This window comes from Dermacentor silvarum, chromosome 7, assembly GCF_013339745.2.
Source record: "Dermacentor silvarum isolate Dsil-2018 chromosome 7, BIME_Dsil_1.4, whole genome shotgun sequence".
Taxonomy (NCBI): domain Eukaryota; kingdom Metazoa; phylum Arthropoda; class Arachnida; order Ixodida; family Ixodidae; genus Dermacentor; species Dermacentor silvarum.
In genome coordinates, this window is record NC_051160.1 from 180,112,122 (window position 1) to 180,131,998 (window position 19,877).

At 47.9% G+C, this 19,877-nt stretch overlaps 2 protein-coding genes across 3 annotated transcripts in view; one reads left to right on the plus strand and one right to left on the minus strand.

Annotated features, from left to right (window-relative positions):
* The window catches only part of LOC119458739 (dimethyladenosine transferase 2, mitochondrial-like), a 307,446-nt gene that overhangs the window by 274,177 nt on the left and 13,392 nt on the right, over window positions 1-19,877 (minus strand). The gene's annotated exons all lie outside the window — the stretch shown is intronic.
* Window positions 1-19,877, plus strand: part of LOC125947269 (uncharacterized) — a 280,283-nt gene that overhangs the window by 35,143 nt on the left and 225,263 nt on the right. The window lies entirely within an intron of this gene.

Here is a 19,877-nt window from a genome sequence, read left to right on the forward strand (position 1 = left end):
AAGAAAAGAAAGTTCGATTCTTGATGCGGGCCTCGCCTCTCTGCCGACGTCGCGCATTACGTAAGGACATGCCAAGACTGTCAGCGACACAAAACACTGCCGACAAGGCCAGCCGGACTTCTGCAGCCGATCGAGTCACCTCGCCAACCGTTCCAGCAGATCGGGATGGAAGTACTGGGGCCTTTTCCGACGTCGACGTCCGGGAATGGATCGTCGTAGCTACGGACTACCTCACCCACTACGCCGAAACAAAAGCCTTGCCCAAAGGCAGTGCCGCCAAGGTAGCCCGATTCTTCGTTGAGAACATCCTCCTGCGTCACAGTGCCCCAGAAGTCCTCATCACCGACAGAGGCACGGCCTTTACGGCAGAACTAACTCAAGGCATCCTGCGATACAGCCAGACAAGCCATCGCCAGACAAGCCATCGCCAGACCACCGCCTACCACCCGCAGACGAATGGCCTCACTGAGCGCCTAAATAAGACCATCGCCGACATGCTGGCAATGTACGTCGATGTCGAACACAAGACGTGGGATGCCATCCTTCCGTACGTGACCTTCACATACGACAAAAAACGACGCACATGGCGCCGTTCAACCTGTTCTATGGAAGGAACCCGGCAACGACGCTTGAAGCCATGCTACCGGACGTCACCGACGAAGAAAATCTTGACGTTGCCACTTAATTGCAGCGTGCCGAAAAAGGTCGACAGCTCGCCCGCCTGCGCATCAAGAACCAGCAGAGGACCGACAGATGACACTACAATCTTCTACGACACTACGTCGAGCACCAGCCCAGAAACCGTGTTTGGGTCGGGACTCCGATATGCCGACGAGGACTTAGCGAGAAGCTGTTACGACAATATTTCGGACCCTATAAGATCATCCGACGTATTGGCGCACTGGACTATAAGGTCATGCCAGATGGCATTTCGCAAACACAGCGGCGCCGCGCACGGCCTGAAGTCATCCATGTGGTGCATCTTAAGCCTTTCTACGCCCGCTGACGAACTTAGGTACTTTGTTACTGTCTTTCTTTTGTTGTCTTTTTTTTTATTACGCGTGGTTTTGTTTTTGCTTTCGTGTTTGTAGCATCGGGACAATGCTTTTTAAGGGGAGGGTATTGACACGCATACATGTTCATCTTTCACTACTACATGACAATATTGAAACGTTGTGAGGCGAGAAGAGGCAGCGACTTCCCACGCTACTCGACAAGTGTCCAGTTCTCTGGTCGAAACCTGCCGAGCTGCCGGAGGCCTCGGCTGCAGTCGCAGACACTGCGCGTGTTCGGCGCGAATGCGGGGTAACGCGGACAGCGTCGGCAGCAGCTCTGCGCGTTGCCTCGTTGGTGATGCTGCATATCTCACTGTGGTCTTTTTTGTTTTTTTCGCGTGAGGTTTCACTGTGTGTTTTGGTGTGCTTTTCTTTCGCGTGTAAGTTGCACCGCCCCTTTATTGCGCGTCAGTACTGAGAGCAAGCGACGAGCCCGTTCACGAGCCAACTCTCGTTGACGCTCGCAGGCAGGCAGGCAGGAGTACGCACTATTCGATGGTTTTCCCATATGAGATGGGCGTTCGTTATCCGAAAGGGTCCGCCGCACAGAAACACCTTCTCTTATACCCATCGCCTCTGCTCCTCGCGGCCAGCGCAGCCTCTCATTAGTTGCCTTTTCCCCCAGCGCGCCTCTCCTCCTCTGCTGGTCATGTGACCTGCCCTCCCCGGCACGGTTCTCATCCTCTTGTCGCGAAGAACGTATGCCGCGCCCGACCTTGAGGAATACCGAAACGGGTTTGAACGAGTGTGTGCACGTGTAAAGTGCGGTCGCTCCACGCGCGGCTGTATCGGGGGGGAAAGGTTGATTAGGCATGGTCTAATTTGTTGTTCACGGTCTATTGTCGCGACCATGTCTGCGTGGTCCCCAAAACTCTGGCCCCTATTGGAACACGACGGCTTGCCTGATTGACGAATAGAGGCTTGCGTCTCCCACGGGTCCGCGGGCCCCGTGAATGCTGTAGAAACACATTTAAGGAAGGGGTTTTGGGTCATTTTGGAGAGAGCAAGGACACAGCAGCCCACGGCGCCACTTCACCACGGGAGACCAGGCTGGTCAGGCCGGCCGTCGACGATCGGTATGACATCGTTGCATTTATAAGATATGTGTGTACAGTTTTAAGGAACCAAGTTAATGCCAAGTTAAATAAATCTAGTTTCTTCAAATGTTACTTTGCGTTGTCGTCGTACCTGCCGATCTGCACCTGCCGCTGCCAGAGCTCATCCCCCTTCATCGTCGTCTCCCTGGTGAGATGATGCGTCCGAAAACTAACTGCTGCGTCACTTCGCTACACTCTCCTGGTCACGTGACTTGCGTGGCACTGGACAGATGGCGAAGGCTTGACTACGAACAGCTCCGCTGTTAATACCAGCCATTTGGCTTTGTTCAATCCAGAGAGCAGTGGCTTCTGAGCTGGTACGCTGCCGCGGAGGCCACCTTCATAAAGACGCCATCTCACCGAGCTTTTGCTAGTGCTAAGGCCGAAGTCGTTTCTGGTCTCCTTTGCGGTCAAAAGTGGTTCGTACTTTGCAGCATTCAGGATGCGTTCCGTCTTCGTCGGAGATCGTTGCTCTCGGTCGGCATCCTCGGGGCAGGTTTTCTAGGCGGCCTTCATGGCGGTACGCATTAAGAATCCTGCCAATTCAGGAATATGCGTGCTCCGTAACTGTTGCAATTTATCAGTGCGACATGCCTCTGTAATACCAGCTGCCATTTGAATACCCTCTGATAAAGATATACCTGGCATGGCTGATTCAGTTCGTAATTCCACAGGAATAGTTCTGTCCTTTTATGAGAATTTGCACAGTCACGTGATTGATAAGGGTGGGTGTTTTTCGTGTCGAAACTATTAGATAAGACAGGTAACTGTTGGTCGTCAGAATTTTTTGCCGCAGAGGCTCAAATCATATTGCAGCAGCAACACGTCATGCGCCATGAGAACATGGGGACGCAGGCGTATCAAAGAACGTCTTGTGCTGCTTGGTAAGCCTCTAGGCTGATTTTACGCCGACGAAAACGGTGATCTCGTGGCTCACGCCTTTCTCCTCTGTGTTTTTCACTGGCCTTTCGCTGACGACTTTTTATCGTAGCGTAGACCGATGCTCGTTCATATGAGGGCATCAATTAGCCAGCTTCGGTTGCACGGAGACATTTGGCGAAAGGACAAATGTATCAGGTTTTCTGTGCAAGAGCACAATCTGCTTATGACGCTGTATGGTGTGTCGTTACACCCAAACAGACATTAATGGCAGTACAAGAAACGAACACAAATCTTGCGCACCAAGCACTGTTTATTGAATCGTATATTTCGCAGAGAGTAAAGGATTGCAAGGACACAATTAAAATGTACCAACGTCACAACGGACACATTTAAAGGTACCAACGTCAGGAAACTCGTTGTAGTTTCATGGTTAGTAAAACCATGAAACTAGAACAAAATGCGTGCCTCGAAGACATGGCACAAATTATTATACTGTGCAATACTTTGCTTGGCAATGTCCAGAATGAAGAATGCAGAGTGTTCCATCATGAGAAAGGTCGTCCCTCTATCTTTTGAATAAACTACTCAGGCACAGCGCCATTTGGGGAAGAGGAGCAGCGCTACGCCATAGCCTCCGACTTGAGCAGCATGCCTGTTTAAAAGACCTACTGATTTGAGCCATCGTGGCCACTGGAGTCGATATAAGGAAGTATTTGGCTACCTATAGAGTCCCAAGCTAGAGGGTGAATGCTGAAAGTGCTCGCAGTCTTTTTTTGCTTTTCTCCGGCGCTTTCTTTTCTTGCCTTTGTAGTAAGTCCCTTAGACAATTCTCTGCGCCCATTCGTTTCCCTGAGCACACAATATGCGGCGAGCACCTTAACTCTGCTCCGAAACATTACACCAGCACACGGCAAAAACACGAATTAAAGTCCTTTGTCACGTGCGCACCACCAGCCTCCCACGAAAGTATGACCGCGGCACAGCAGGCAAGCGAGGTGCAGAAACCACGGCTTGCAGCGCTCCGGTGGCACCACCGCAAAACACAGACCGCGCAACTGTCGGCTGCATGCAGCCTTCGTGCGTCACCAACCCTCGGCACATACCACAATGCACCAGCTCGCCTTCACGAGCGCTCACCGGTGATGCAACAAGTGCCGGTGGCCATGCGCTCCAATTATCGCATTTCATTTGCTGAGCACTGTACAATATGTGTGTATTCTGTACGTATCATGAACACGTAAGCATTTACAACCATGTGTACTCGTATGCCAAACAGTCCTCTGTCAAGCCGATTGTGGCTTTTCACTGTGTCCGCCAACATTTGATCGTCGAAATAAGGATTTGATTTGATGAAGACAATAGGATGAAAATGGGATGATGTTACTGAAATAATGACAATGTTATGACGACAACGGCACGACAAGAGTTGGATGACGAAGTTAATATGACGACAGCAGAACGAGCACGATGGCATCACTGCCACTGTATGACGACGAATGCATGACAACAACTGCGTGATGACGACACAATGACGACAATGGCATGACAACGGTACGCGGACAAACGGATGACGACGAGTGTATGACGTAACGACGATGGGGTGACAACGGCATGATGAGAGGCAATTGACGAAGCTGGAATAACAATGTTGCAACGACCACGACGGCATCACCACCACTTAGTAGCTCAAGCCAACTTGGCCCACTGGTTCGATGTAGAATGCGTGCATATACCACGAGCATACAACCACGAGCATATAGTACCTAGTGGTCGTAGCTATTAGACATCCACTGGGTCGGTTAGAAAGGTGCTACAATGATGGCATGACGAGAGTCAGATGATGACGATGGAACAACCATGACGGCATCACGACCATGAGCATGGTGGCCCAAGCTGGCAGACAACTCGGGCTACTGGGTCGGCATAAAAGGCAAGATGGATAAATAGGATAGACAGGCTGAAAGTGCCTGAAGTAGGCAAAGAATGCTAATTGCATTTAAGGGACCAACCCCCATGCCTGGTGAAAAAACAGTCTGCGATAGGATATGCTGCTGTGAACACCTCAGCTAAATTTTGCAGTCATGTGCGGCATATGAAGTCACCTCTTTCTCAAACACTCTCTTTTCAACTCTTTTCTGGATGCTTTACTTCGTAACATAGCAGATTCTCATATACGGCTACTATTGGCCAATAGCTAACATCAATCAAGAAAAGTGTTTGGATCAGTGCGCTTCTTCCTACTGTTACTGCACATTATGACGTCTCTGTTGGCATGACGTTTATTCAGCCCGAGCACTTGGCATCGAACAGCCGATAATGATGATCACACAGAACTGAAGATAAGGACAATGAGCAACATAGGATGATGATGATAATATACTGTTTCGGATGAGATGGGTTTATTTACAAGATGATAGATGGGGCATAGAGACGGGATCGCAGGCAGTCAGGCATTCTCTAACACACGCGCAGTTCTTCGATCTCCTCTTCTTCGGCTCCACCGCGCAGCGTAACATCTTCCTCCGGCGCAGACGAAGCTCGCCGAGCGAGTTAAGGAACCACATGGTTGGTACCGCTTGATTCGAGAACCCTATGATGGTAGGGCTTCAGGCGGGCCACATGAACCACTTGTGTCTTCCAGGACCGGCGATTACTGGAGGTCAGTTTTGCTATGACGTAGTTGACGTCACTTAATCGGTTTAGTATCACGAATGGACCACTGTACGTTGAGATAAACTTGCGATACAAGCCTTTCTTCCGTAGAAGTGTCCACAGTAAAATGTGATCGCCTGGAGCAAAAGTGACAGGTATATGCCGGGCGTCATAGCGTGCCTTGGTTGAAACTTGCGAAGAAAGTGTTCGTAGTCGAGCAAGCCGGCGTGCTTCTTCAGCACGACACAATGTTTATGCAATGGATGTGTCTTCGTTGAGTGTGAATGGCAAAATTGTGTCCAAGAAACTTTGGGGACTGCGAGCATACAGCAGATAGGCGCATACCTGGTTACTTCGTGCTTGGCTGTATTGTATGCGTACGTGATGAAGGGCAGCATGGCATCCCAATTCTTGTGATCAGCCGAGACGTACAATGACAACATGTTGGTAAGAGTACGATTTGTGTGTTCGGTGAGGCCATTTGTTTGTGGGTGGTATGGCGTTGAATAGCGATAAGTAGAACCGCAAAGGCGCAGCAAATCTTCAACAACGTCGGCGGTAAATTGCCGTCCACGGTCACTTATCACAACACGCGGAGCCCCGTGGCGCAGAATGACAGAATGAAGGAGAAAGCACGACACATCGGCGGCAGTGGCAGAGGTAAGCGCCGCAGTCTCAGTATAGCGCGTCAAGTAGTCGACGCACACAATAATCCAGCGACGGCCAGTAGAGCTCTTGGGAAAGGGGCCCCAACAAGTCTATACTAACTTTTTCAAAGGGTAAAGCAGGAGGTTTCACTGGTGTCAATAAGCCTGCAGGAGGCGTCGCCGGCTTCTTATGACATTGGCAACCTGGACAACAGGCAACGTATTGTCTTGTGCTTTTCCATAGCTTCGGCCAATAAAAGCGCTGGCGTAATCGATGAAGCATGCGGTGACCCGATGTGATATCGTCATGCATAGCGCGAAGAATCGCAGTACGCAGGCATTCGGGAATGACTAGGAGCAACGAAGCGCCGTCAGCAGAGTAATTCTTTTTGTAAAGCAGGCCGTCACGCAGCGTGAACGGCGTGGTCTGACCTGACGTGCAGGCAGCCTCCAATAGGGGTATTAGTGTAGGATCGTGACGATGTTGACATTTAAAGGTATTAACGTCAGGAAACTCGGTAATGCTGGCAAGATAGTCGTCGAAGTCGTCGTCGTTAGCGTTGGAGTGTGGCGACGGGAGGCGAGACAAGCAGTCGGCATCGGTATGACACCGACCGCTCTTGTAGGCGACAGAAAAGTTGTACTCCTGAGGGCGCAACGCCCAGCGTGCCAGCCGTCCAGAAGGATCCCGCAGTCCAACAAGCCAGCAAAGGGAATGATGGTCCGTCACTATCCGGAAATGGCGACCGTACAGATATGGCCGAAACTTCTGGATAGCGAAGACTACTGCCAGACATTCCAATTCGGTGACAGTGTAATTTCGCTCCGCTCTCGTCAGTGTCCGACTTGCGTATGCAACGACGTGCTGGCGCCCATGGTGAAGTTGAACAAGGACGGCACCAACGCCCACACCGCTAGCATCAGTGTGTAGCTCAGTCATGGCCTCGGGATCGAAATGGCGCAAGGCTGGCCCAGTAAGTACTCCAGCTGACGGAACGCGTCCTCGCACTCTGTAGTCCATACGTACGGAATGTCTTTGTGAAGGAGGCACGCGAGTGGGTGAGCAAGTTGGGCGAAGTTCTGAATAAACCGGCGGAAATACGAACAAAGGCCCAGAAAACTTCGGAGGTCTTTCGCTGTCTTCGGTTGGCTGAAATCGCGCACTGCAGCAGTCTTGTCAGGGTCAGGTTGTATACCATCTTTGTCGACAAGAAAACCGAGAACGAGAGTCTGGCGCTCACCGAAGTGACACTTCTTTGAGTTTAAAACCAGTCCTGCATTTTGTATGCGGTCCAGTACGACGCCAAGTCGCTGATTGTGCTCCTCGAGTGTTTTTCAAAAAATGATTACATCATCGAGATAGCACATGCAGATCTCCCATTTTAATCCGCGTAGCACTGTGTCCATAAACCTTTCAAAAGTTGCTGGCGCGTTGCATGAACCGAAAGGCATGACATTAAACTCGAAGAGTCCGTCCGGGGTCACAAAGGCAGTTTTCTCCTTAGCAGTCGAGTGCATCGGTGTTTGCCAGTATCCCGATCGTAAGTCAACGGAGGAAAAATAGGAGGCTGCAAGAAGGCAATCGATAGCATCGTCGATGCGTGGCAGAGGGTATACGTCCTTCTTCGTGGCGGCGTTAAGTCTTCGATAATCAACGAAAAACCTCCAAGAAATGTCCTTTTTCTTAACTAGTATCACTGGAGCTGCACAGTGACTGCAAGACTCCTGGACAACACCTTTCCGTAGCATTTCTTGAACTTGCTCGTCAATTACTTTTCGTTCTACAGGAGAGACGCGGTACAGCTTCTGGCAAATAGGCGTCGCTTGGCCCGTGTTTATGCGGTGTTCCGTTCGTGAATCAGGAAGCGAAATGGGACGCTGATCTTGCGCGAAATCGAATACTCGCGCATAGCGGACGAGCACCTTTTGCAATTCTGTCCGCTCAGAAGAGGATAGCGACTTGTTCGTCATCCAGGAGAATTCCAAGGTGTAGTCACGATTCGCTGCACTCGCGTCGGTAGAAGCGTCAACGGCATCAATAGAGTTAGTCGCCTCTGAGTCAAAGGTGGCCAGCTTGAGTCCAGTCGGCAGTAACACTTGCTCCATAGACGTGTTCACCGCCCACACGTGAGCATGACCATCTACACATTCGATAATGGATCGAGGAACCAGTATATTTTTCTTCAACATGGTAGGGGAGTACGGCTCATTTAAACCATGACAGCGATGCGGAGGTCCATCCGTCGAAATCACTGGAACAAATGCCGCAGCTTGAGCCGGTAAAAGGATGTCATGGGACACGGAAAAGACTCCCTGCGTGTCCACGTCAGATACTTCTGGCATTGGTGATATCACATGACTTCGAAGAGAAATTTCACCAGTCCCACAATCTAACAATGCACCACATTCACCAAGAAAGTCAATCCCAAGGATGATGTTGTGGGTGGTGTGTTCAAAAACAATAAATTCAGTTGGAAAATCTTGTCCACCAACACTCACTAGAGCAGAGCAAACACCAACGGGCCGCAGGGTTTCACCCCCAACTCCACGAAAAGTAGTCTTTCGGTCCCACGTGAACATAACCTTGTGTCCAAGACGATTTTTAAACAACACACTCATCACTGAGACTGTAGCACCGGTATCCACTAAGGCATGAGTACTTAAACCATTAACACAGACACACACTTTGTTTTTGAGCATGGCGACAGGTGGAGGACTATGTGACCATCCCGCGACCTCACCTCCATCGGTCGCACCAGCTAGTTTCCCAGCTGGAGTGGTGGTGAAAGTGAGCGACGGCGAGGCGATGGCGAGCGGCGATAGCCGGTCGGAGGTGGAGTAAGGCTGCGGTCAGAAGCTGGAGACTCACGCCGGGATACATGTTCATGCGGATGTCGTCGAAGAGGCGCAGCGGTCTGCCACGGCGTACTGTAGTGCACTCCAGATTGATACTCGGGGATGGCCGAAATGTGCTGCTGCCGTCTGCGACAATACCTGGCGATATGTCCACGGATTCCGCAGCTAAAGCAAATGGGTGGCTCGCGGTACACAGGGTTGTCATAAAATGGGGTATGAGGCTGGTTGTATCGGGGTGAAATGCGTTGGGGTGGTGCAGCCTGACGGCGTCCGAAGTTACGCGAAGGATGCCGGAACTCCGTCGTGTCGACGCGGACATGTTCATCAAGCAAAGGCCGATTTTCGTTGTTAGTTTGCAGTTGGCAAAGTACCGGCTGTTCAGGACAGCATACGTCAAGTGTACATTGCTGGTACTCCCGTCCTGTGTCTCTTCCTCCACCTGGTGTTTGAAAGTGCGCCAGTTCTTCTTAAACGAGTTGGCATACCAACAAAGCGATGTCGTGGGAGGTGGAGACGTCCACACTTGCAACCGTGGTGACGTTGTCAAGTCTACCAAATTTTGGCAATACTCGTCGCGTCTTGAGCGCCTCAAAAGCACGACAGTGACGTCTTAGATCAAAAGGAGTACACAGGTCTTCCTTGGAGATAAGAAAATTATAGACATCTTCAGCGATGCCCTTCAGATGTCCAACCTTATCTTCATCCGACATGCCCGTGTTGACAATTCTGCACAGTTTCAATACTTCTTCGATGTAAGTTGTGCATGTTTCCCCGGGCAACTGTGCTCTTCGCGAAAGCGTATGTTCAGCCTTCTTTCTTTTTGAAAGTGAGTCGCCGAAGCAGCACTTGATTTCCTCAATGAACCTTTCCCATGCAGTCATCGTGCTCTCGTTGTTATCGAACCAGAGAAGTGCGGTTCCGGTAAGAAAGAAAACGATGTTAGCAAGTCGCGCCGAAGAGTTCCACCCATTGTGACCGCTTACCCTGTGATAATACTTGAGCCAGTCGTCGACATCCTCATCAGCTTTGCCAGAAAAGGTGCATGGTTCTTTTTGAGGAATCCAACAGATAACTTGCCTTGGGCGCTCACTATCATCTTGCATGCTTGTGTCATGGCTGCCGCCAGCTGCTTGCGGTTCGTTCATGTCCGGGTCTTCAGGCGGTAGTCCGACCAAGCGCCGGCTTCGTCGGAGGGTGCGTAGAAGAAGGTTGTCCAGAGCGATTACCCCGCACTGTCCACCAAAGTTGTTGCGGATGAGATGGGTTTATTTACAAGATGATAGACGGGACATAGAGACGGGATCGCAGGCAGTCAGGCATTCTCTAACACACGCGCAGTTCTTCGATCTCCTCTTCTTCGGCTCCACCGCGCAGCGTAACAATACAGATGAAGAAGATGTGCAAAATAAACACCCACAATATATTTATTGATGCAGTTTAATAAACAGGCTGAAGTAAGCAATAATCTGCTTTCGAATTTCGATAATAATTACGTACTTCTGGAAGAATCCGACTATTAACTGCTTGCGCTTGGCCGCAGCCGCCCGCGTAGGCATTAAACTTTGGCCATCCTGCTTATTGGTGCTGTAGCCGTTGGCCTAATTTCGACTAGTTTTGAACACTCAACTAGCCTAGAACCAAGCGAAACTTAAGGTCAGACTATACGCATGCTTGCCAGCGCACACTTACTCCTGGCCACTCCTGGTTAGACACCTCGGCAGACTTTGCTTCGTATTGAGCTATTCATATCGCTTCAAAATGCGCAAGCTGGATGTGGCTACTATCCGTCAGTCAAGTTGGTGCAGGACAAAGTCAGTCCGCACCACATAGCACGGCCAGGCGAGCTGTTGTGCACAAAACAAATGCTGTGCATACACAGTACAGTTGCATGTAGCTGCAGTCTGCTACATAGCATAGACACCACGGGGTACTACATAGCGTAGATACTGTCCATTGGCTGAGTCCACTGTGGCTTGCTGAGGACAACCGCGTTTGGCCCGTCATAGGTGCCAAACTTGGAAGTAGTGGCCTCTACGTGAGCATCCAAAATCAAATTTGAACTGCACGCCACACTTCAGTAGGCCCCGCTCCGCCGTAGCCTTCCCAGTGCAAATCATTAAAGAAGGAGTGGAAGCACCGAGAAGGGGGTGTTTGATTGCCAATAACTGTGCTTCTGCTGAACGCATTGAAGTACTTTTTGCAGCAAAGTATTCCTGAAGTAGTCTATTTTAAACTCGAAATGCATTCATCGACTCTGATAAAAATTGGTGTGGTTTAGCTTTGGTTAACCCTGGTTGATAGCGAAAGCTTCACTGCCCTGGCTAGGCCCATTGTCGAGCTGTGGCCAAGGTGTGGTTTCGCAATGATATACAGATGTTTGCAATGAATACAGTGTTTATTCATCATTTTTTTATGCCTATGAAGACACAGCGGTGATCAGTAAAGTAGTGAAACTTGGTTGCAACTCGCAGCCGGGCCCAACTCTACTCGGGCAATGGCGGCAATATCTCCTTTCAGGGCTCCGTAAAGGCCTAAATATAGTCTGACGTAGCGTGAACGCGCGCACACGTTATGTCACGTGGGCGAGAACAGCGGCTATAGTTCAACCGATGGTTCGACGTACTGGCGACGCCAACGTAACCAGACACGCGGCCAATGCGCTCCGACGCGCCTGGCGTCTCATGACGCTCGCCCGTGTGCCGATAACGTCGGACTATGAACGCGCCTTAATGCTCTTTGTGGTTTGACCTCTAGCTCTCAAGGTGAAAACTGTTGAGTCGCCTACAGCTGTCCGAGGTAGAGTAATGAAGCTTTCGCTTCAAAAGGTGGTTCAGGGTCTCTTGATTGATTGATAGACACACAGACTCAAAATGACTGAAGTAGACAAAGAATGCTAACCACATTAAAACCCTGCTATCCCTAGGATGAACAGAGAAATTTTGCAGTTGTCGCGCCATGTTAGACAATTAAGATGTTCAACGTGCAGTAACAATCCTGAAGCTATCACGAGATCTTCTGCTAAGGAGGCACTTAATCTTAAAACAAATCAGGTGAAAGATTTCTTCTTTAATGTCAAGCTGCCGGGATTACTAAGGGTAATCCCTACAATCCCTACAGTTTTGGCATTCTGTCTCACCGGTTACCGATTTATCTTCATTCACAATCAATGACGAAAGTGTAAAAGATCCAGTGCGCATCTCTAATGCATTCAACTATTATTTCCAGTCTGTCTATGCTAACGATTCTCACGTAATTCCTGCTTTTGACAATGATTCCGCACATTCCATTTCTGACATTACCCAGTTAGTGTCTGATTTTAAACTTGCAACAAAATCTAGTGGCTTCGAGGGCCTATCTAACTCTTGAGGCTTATAGCGCGTGAAAAAGACAAGGACGAAGGAAGAGGTGACACACACAGGCGCTATTTTTTCCTCTTCCTTCGTCCTTGTCTTTTTCACGCGCTATAAGCCTCACGATGTCATACCAACAAGCCCAAATCACTGCATTGCAACTCCTTTTTATTCCGCTATTCACAATAGACTTCACGCTACCTTGCGCATATATACAATCTGTTTTAGCAACAGGCCATCCTGGAAACTTGACCCATATAAAACAGGTAACAAGACAAACTGATATAATTTACTTCAACACCACATTCATGCAAGATGCTAGAACACATAATCTTCAAACACCTAATAAATTTTCTTGAGTTGAACAACAGTATAACTACACATATACTGAGAAAGCTGTATGGTTTTCATCTGTAGCTTCATGCTACATTCAGGTGGATGACAATTTTCTCTGTTCAGCATGTCTTTAGATGTAGCTTCAGTACTATAATGCAATGAACTGAGTTCAGAAATGAGACAGCCTATCAATTAGACCTAGGTAAACAAATTGACGCTATCGATGTCTCTGAAGCTTTAAACTAAGTACTTCATTCTCACCTATACAAGGCATGAGTTTGCATCCGAAATTTTGAAAACTTGGAGGACGCTTAAGCTTCGCCTTTAAGAGTGGAACGATAGGGCGTTTTCGGGTGCCGTTGACACCGACACCGGATTTTCTGCGACACAGGGTCCGATTGAAAACAATGGTGGGCCAATCCCGGCGATAGTGCAGGGCAGAGCAATGATTCATACCCCCATAAGGCAGTGGCTACAAGCAATGGCTCATCAATGGTTCATAGCCCTGTAAGCAAGGAAAAAGCATCTTTGGTTAGCAGTACGACGATCTACGTGGAAACGAGAGAGAAGGGACAGGAAAGAGCGCTGACTTACAACAATTTTATTGCGCACATAACCAAGGTTTAAATACCACGCTACGGCACAATAGAAAGAACAGAAAGGTGGCACGTGTTCAGGACTCAGCTTCCAACAAACAATATGCAAATCATGTGGTTAAATATTGCACTTCTTTATCGCACAGTGACAATGAAAGGGCACTGACACAGCGCTCCCCAGATTTGTGAATTTCAAGCGCTTCAATGATTTCTCTAGTATGTTTGTTTTTATTGCGACTGACAATTTGTGTGCTATCGAACAACGGATTGCAACCGTGGTCTCTGCAATGAATACCGAGATGACCAGAAATGGGAGTTGAAAACATGATTATTGTGCTCCTTTTTACGTTCATTGAGACAGCGTCCCGTCTGACCAATGTATTCGCGGCCGCAGGAAAGGGGAATGTTGTAAACAGCCCCTACAGCACACGTGACAAAGCGGTTATGGCGGTCAGTAGCCGGAAGCTTGCAAAAGCAAGAAAAAGCTAGTCACCCCGATTCTGCCACTCCCAGGAACAGAGTCACCGTCATCCCTTACATTCACACCTTGTCCCATAATCTCAAGAAAGTTGGCCGGCGTGCTGGCGTCGATGTTGTTTTTCGGCACCACAAAAGTCATGCTTATGCAGGCAGGTCAACTGCTATCCCAAGGAAAAAAACTGCTGCAGAACCAACCACCATAACCGCTTTGTCACGTGTGCTGTAGGTGCTGTTTACAACATTCCCCTTTCCGGCGGCCGCGAATACATTGGTCAGACGGGACGCTGTCTCAAGTGAACGTAAAAAGGAGCACAATAATCATGTTTTCAACTCCGTTTCTGGTCATCTCGGTATTCATTGCAGAGACCACGGTTGCAATCCGTTGTTCGATAGCACACAAATTATCAGTCGCAACAAAAACAAACATACTAGAGAAATCATTGAAGCGCTTGAAATTCACAAATCTGTGGAGCGCTTTGTCAGTGCCCTTTCATTGTCACTGTGCGATAAAGAAGTGCAATATTTAACCACATGATTTGCATATTGTTTGTTGGAAGCTGAGTCCTGAACACGTGCCACCTTTCTGTTCTTTCTATTGTGCCGTAGCATGGTATTTAAACCTTGGTTATGTGCGCAATAAAATTGTTGTAAGTCAGCGCTGTTTCCTGTCCCTTCTCTCTCGTTTCCACGTAGATCGTCGCGCTGCTAACCAAAGATGCAACTTTACCAACACGCCCGTTCAGCTACCCTTGCAAACTCCAAGGAAAAAGGGGTTTGTCTTTGAGTTTCCGCATAACAGAATTGTTTTCTCGTACTATATTCAAATTACAATCCGACGCTATCATGTCTGTAAGTTGGGCGTAAATCAGATTTAACAATTTTCTTAGGCATTACTTTCAGAAATTTATTAGTTCAGTAACGTCTCTGCACCACACGGAGGGGGCCTGCGTGGTGGTGTTTCGGGATGATTTTTTTTCTGAAGCGGACGCCAACACCGGATTTTCTGCGACACGAGGCCCTGAACGCTATTGTGTTAGAAGATACGCTTGCTGAACTCAATTACATCAAGGATCCTGTGCGCCAACTTTACACAGACACTCAATTGAAAATATCCATGTCAGATGAACTGGCATTGTACACCTGCTGCAGCCGTGTCATGGTGAGAAAGATCAGGGCAAAAAAATGTCACAACACCTTCAGTGATGGGACTGCAACGATGCTAGTAGCACATGACAGACCCAAGTGTGAGTCTCCTGTCACGCAAATAAAGCATACTTAAGTAACCGGTTTGAGTAGTCATAGTATCAGCATCAACAAATATCTCTCTCGTAATGAGTACAAACAATATTGATGCTAGACGGATTCTAAGTTACTTTGATGGGTACTAATAAATTTGCACACAGTAGAAGCATACTAATCGCGGACAGACTAGTCTGTAGAACAAGGTTTTGACACAATCAGGATGCCGAAACTTTTCTGTAAGCCTAAATGCCTCATGGCATGACTCACAATACCGGATATATGAAGGTGAAAATCCAGCCCAGAATCTAGAATAAACCCAAGGTCACGGACATCAAGCACACGACAAATACTATCACCAAACAAAGTGCAATTAAAATTTGTCTGTACACACTTTCTAGTAAAAAGCACCACACTGATTTTCTTCACGTTACCGTATAAATTCGTGTAAGGGCCACACTCATGTAAGAGCTGCAACCCCAACTTGGTAGCTCGAAATTTGAGGGGAAAAATTTCCAATGGAGAACAAGTTGCGTTTGGTGCCCAAATGCTGCATGTTCTCATAGGATAATTCCACGTGTCGCTACTAGATGGCGAGAGCTGCACGTTGACCTCTGATGCAATGGTACAACCGGAGACGTGCACAATTTTGAAATGAAGGGTCGGTCCCGTGTACGGGCCAGCCGCACCTTTTCAAAATTCTGAAAAAAAAAAAAAAAAAGCCGGCAGATCCCACTCCCTGGGGGAATCGCTGTTATGCGAAGCAATGTGCAGGGAGCCTACCAAGTTAACGAAACAACCATGAGAGCACCAAGACGTAGGCAGCTCTTTCATGACCTACATGACCCGCATGTCATGACACTGATGTCATGAGTCCTCAGTAGTCCCTTTAGCCACACCTAAGAGACTTTAAGCCTTAGTCATGCTCATGACTATGACTTCTACTACCATACTTTAGTGCTTCCTTCACTTAGTACCCACGTCCGAACCCATTTCATTGTGTTTTGAGTGTTAAATGTTTTTTCACTGAGTCATTGTCATTTTTGCTCAGTCATGGTGATGACTGACTTCAACCACCATCCTTTAGTGTTTTGTTCACTTAGTACCGACGTCTGAACTCATTTCAGTGTTAATCTTTTTAGGCTGAGTCATTGTCATTTTTGCTCAGTCACGGTCATGACTTCGAACGGCAAACTAAGCCTTCACCTAGTACCCAATCCGAACCCATTCCATTGGTTTTTGAGTGCTATATTTTTGTCGCAAATTCATTGTCATTTTTGCTGAGTCATGCTCATGACTATGACTTCTACCAACACCCTTTAGTGTTTCCTTCACTTAGTAGTACCCCCGTCAGAACCCATTTCATTGGTTTTTGAGTGTTGTTTTTCGCTGGGTCATTGTCATGACCTACATGACACGCATGTCATGGCATTTAAGTCATGACCTATCAATTGTGTTCATCATACACTCCTGTCATACTATGCCAATTTTGGTACTTACCATGAGAGCACCAAGGCGTAGGCGACTCTTTCATGACCTACATGACACGCATGCCATGACATACATGTCATGTCATATATTTATGTTTGTCATATACTGTTGTTATAGTATGCCAATTTTGGTACATACCAAGTTAACGAAACGACCACGAGAGCACAGAGTCATAGGCGGCAAGATAGATAGATACTGTCAAAGTAGCAAATGGTCGCCAAGAAATGCTTCGCATTTAAAAGTGTGGCCCCTACACGAGTCTATACGGTAATTTCACGTGTGGTAGTAGCTAGAGCACTGCATGGGCTCGGGCTTACCCTAAAGCCCAGGCCCGGCCGGCACGGCCCGTAGGCCGGGTCGGGCCGGGTAGGGCAGTCTTTTCACGGGCTCGAGCCGGGCTCGGCATGGGCTTTTTGACCCGGGCTCGGGCCGGGCTCGGGTATTTCGACGCGGGCCCGGGCCGGGTTCGGACTTTCTGGTGGTGTGCATGTAACCTGCAGCGAGTTATCCTCGCGCGTCTCGACTCTGAAAAACTTGTTGCGCTGGCGCAGCTGGAAGCTATCAGTGCTACTCCTGTGTACTTCCCCTTTTCTTCTTCCGTCGTATTTTGCACTGTTTGAACAGAATCTAAAAGTCCAGAAAGACCGAAGTCGCCTCAAACCAAAGGATGCCATTGCATACTTTCCCTAAATCAATCTAATTAATGCTTTCAGCGGGGTGTAAGCGCGTTGGTAAAACGATGACTGGTAAGGTAATTCGTCACGCGGCTGAAATATGGCACTGCGTCCATCCATGATTGCACGCATGTTCTCAACCGGCCGCCTAGCAGCAGCACCATGGAGGAACGAGAAGCTTTCTTTCTCCATTGACTCCATCCATGCGCTGCGCTCACGACCGGTCGTGGCTGCGCTTCGGCTAGAGTGTATACTAGAATACGGTTGAGTGGGACGAGCGGTTGGGGCGGCGCATGCTTTGCAGTGAGGTGCCCGACGTGGAAAAATACTGGGGCGGCGTGGCGATAGAAGTGGATTGGGCCGCATCAAAGTCGCGCCGTTGGAAAGTGCTGGCAATACTGCTCGGCAGGGTCATTCGTACTACTTCGCGCGTTGGTATTTGCGTTCAGACCGCTCAAATAGTGTTCATAATTGCATATGACATGTATTTATGCCTTACGAATAAATTCCTTTCATTCTCTTCTTTATTTTTTTTAATGCCACTCGGTGGTCTTTTTCGGTCCCGGGCCGGGTTCAGGCCGGTTTTGAGCCGGGCTCGGGCCTAAGGTAAAGGGGTAGCGGGCCGGGCAGGTAACGTAGATTATTTCTGTCTCGCCATAAAACTTTTGGTCGGGCTCGGGCGGGCAGCCCGACGTAAAATCGGGCCCGGGCCGGGCTGAAAAAATCAGCCCGTGCAGTGCTCTAGTAGTAACACACCACAGATGAATAAAAGGAACATGCTCCTGCAATTTATAGCAGTCATTTATGCACTCTATTCTCTAAAACATTTTTAAATCTTGAGCAAACATCACAGTTTGTGACTCAATTTTAGAACAGAGCAAATCATTACCAACACCAAAACAAAAGTGGTCCTAAATTGGAGCCTTGAGGTGCTCCTAACAGAGATGTAAAGACGCTGGAAAATTTATTACAAAATTTGACCAATGTTACTCGATTAGAAAGGTAGCTTCTGAACCACCTACAGTAGAACCATTTTTGTGCAATTTAAGGAGCAGTAGCTGATGACACACTTGAAGTACACTTGAGTTAATTACGGCCAGTGCGGTGTAACCAAGAGAAACGTTTATGATGGTTTCTGCCTTGCACAAACCCATGTTGAAATGTTGCCCTTAAAGTATGCGTACAATCATTTATTTATTTATTTATTTGGTACATACTGCTGGCCTGAATGTCAGGCCTTGGGCAGGAGTGGGTATGAAATAATACAAGAATAGGTGAAACAATGCAAGGATACAGCAATTCCGTATCAAATGCATGCTAACGCTGCGCATAACAGCACTCGGCACTGCGCATAACAAAGTGAGCACACAAAGTCACAGCTCATTTATGCAAAACAAGAAACAATACAAGAATAAGTTAAATACGAGGATACAAAATTTCCGTACCAACAGCATTCTAACGTTGCGCGTGACGTGTGACAGCACTCGGCACTGCGCATGACAAAGCCATATTCGATATAGCAGCTGTTCAAAAAAAAAAAAAAGGAACGAACACACATGAATGAACACGCATGACAAATACGCATGATAAATAGAAGGCAAGTAATTATCGCAAACGTTCAAGCGCGCACATGAAAGACAAAATAGTGGGGTTTTCGACCACCTCAGCGGGCAGGTCGTTCCAGTTACGGATTGTACGCGGGAAAAACGAGTTTTTAAAAGCATTCGTTTTGGCCAAGTATTCACTGACTTTCTTGGAGTGGAAGGATCGAGTTTGCCGTCGCTGTACTGGTTGAAAGTATAAATTCTTCTCTATTCCTAATTTGTCATGATACAATAAATAAAAGAGTTTTAGTCTATCACGATACCGCCTTGTCTCCAAGCTCTCCAAGTTGGCTGTCTGCAAAAGGGCTGTAGGGGATGTTTTCCAACTATAAGAGTTATAAATAAATCTGGCCGATTTCCTCTGTACTTTCTCGAGTTTTCGGATGTTTGTTTGTGTATGGGGGTCCCAAATTACTGCCGCGTATTCGAGGATCGGTCTTACATAAGTTTTATAGGCCAAGAGTTTAATTTCTGCCGTTGATCTACCTAAAGATCTGCGTAAGTATCCTAAGCGTTGTATAGCTCTCCTAACTATATAGGTCACGTGATCATTCCAACGAAGATCATGAGTAATTAGTAGCCCAAGATACTTATAACTCGTTACTTCAAATAGAATGGTACCATTGAGGACGTACGTGAACTTAAGGGTTTGAACCTTACGTGTTACTTGCATTGCCACTGTTTTCTTGGTGTTAATACTCATTTGCCACGTGGAGCACCATGTGTGTATGCAATTTAACGCGTTGTTTAATAATTCCTGATCTTTCGGAGCGCGGATTTCTTTATAAATAATGCAGTCATCAGCGAAAAGCCGTGCTACAACAGGAAGATCCCTAACCAAATCGTTTATAAAAATCAAAAACAATAAAGGTCCTAGTACAGAACCCTGAGGGATTCCAGATTGCACAGGGGCAGATT